Raw genomic sequence first — 1,628 nt, 5'->3', positions numbered from 1 at the left:
CACTCAATTAAAAGAAACTACCAGCAGTAACATTGTTTTCTAACTAACAATTTTTCGACAGAAAACATTTTAAATTCGAATGAACTCAATTCAAGAAAGAACCAGCAGTAAAATCATTTTCCAACCAAATATTTTTCAACAGAAAACATATTATATTCGAATGAACTCAATTAAAAGATAGAACCAGTAGTAAAATTATTTTCCAACGGAAAACGTTTTATATCCAAATACACTCAATTCAAAGAAAGAACCAGCAGTAAGATTGTTTTCTAACGAAAAATTTCTCAACAGAAAACATTTTAAATTCGAATGGACTCAATTCAAGAAAAAACCAGCAGTAAAATTTTTTTCCAACCAAATATTTTTCAACAGAAAACATATTCTAATGCACTCAATTTTAAATTCGAAAGCAGTCAATTAAAAGAAAGAACCAGCAGTAAGATTGTTTTCTAACGAAAAATTTCTCAACAGAAAACATTCTAAATTCGAATTAACCCAATTCAAGAAAGAACCAGCAGTAAAATTATTTTCCAAAGAAAACATTATATTCGAATGAATTCAATTAAAAAAAAAAGTACCAGCAGTAAGATAATTTTCCAACCAAATATTTTTCAACAGAAAACATTTTGTATTCGAACGCACTCAATTAAAAGAAAGAACCAGCAGTAAGATTGTTTTCTAACGAACAATTTTTCAACAGAAAACCTTTTAAATTCGAATGGACTCAATTCAACAAAGTACCAGCAGTAAAATCATTTTCCAACCAAATATTTTTCAACAGAAAAAATATTCGAATGCACTCAATTCAAAGAAAGACCCAGCAGTAACATTACTTTCTAATGAACAATTTTCAACAGAAAACATTTTACATTCGAATGAAAATATTCTAAATTCGAATGGACCCAATTCAAGAAAGAACCAGCAGTAACATTGTTTTCCTAAGAAAACCTTATATTCAAATGAATTCAATTAAAAAAAAGAACCAGCAGTAAGATTATTTTCCGACCAAATATTTTTTAACAGAAAACATTTTATATCCGAATACACTCAATTCAAAAAAAAGAATCAGCAGAAAGATTGTTTTCTAACTAAAACTTTTCAACAGAAAACATTTTGAATTGTAATTGACTCAATTCAAAAAAGAACCAGCAGTAAAATTATTTTCCAAAGAAAACATTTTATATCCGAATGGACTCAATTCAAAGAAAGAACGACCAGTAAAATTATTTTCCAACCAAATATTTTTCAACAGAAAACATTTTATATTCGAAAGCAGTCAATTAAAAGAAACTACCAGCAGTAACATTGTTTTCTAACTTACAATTTTTCAACAGAAACCATTTTAAATGCGAATGGACTCAATTCAACAAAGAACCATCCGTAAAATCATTTTCCAACCAAATATTTTTCAACAGAAACCATTTTAAATTCGAATGCACTCAATTCAAAAAAAAACAAGCAGTAAAATTATTTTCCAACCAAATATTTTTCAACAGAAACCATTTTAAATTCGAATGGACTCAATTAAAAAAAAAACAAGCAGTAAAATTATTTTCCAACCAAATATTTTTCAACAGAAAACATTTTAAATTCGAATGCACTCAATTAAAAAAAAAAACAAGCAGTAA

This window comes from Euprymna scolopes, chromosome 19 (assembly GCF_053919585.1).
Source record: "Euprymna scolopes isolate OS-2025 chromosome 19, ASM5391958v1, whole genome shotgun sequence".
Lineage (NCBI taxonomy): Eukaryota > Metazoa > Mollusca > Cephalopoda > Sepiida > Sepiolidae > Euprymna > Euprymna scolopes.
Note: the sequence above shows the minus strand (reverse complement) of the source record.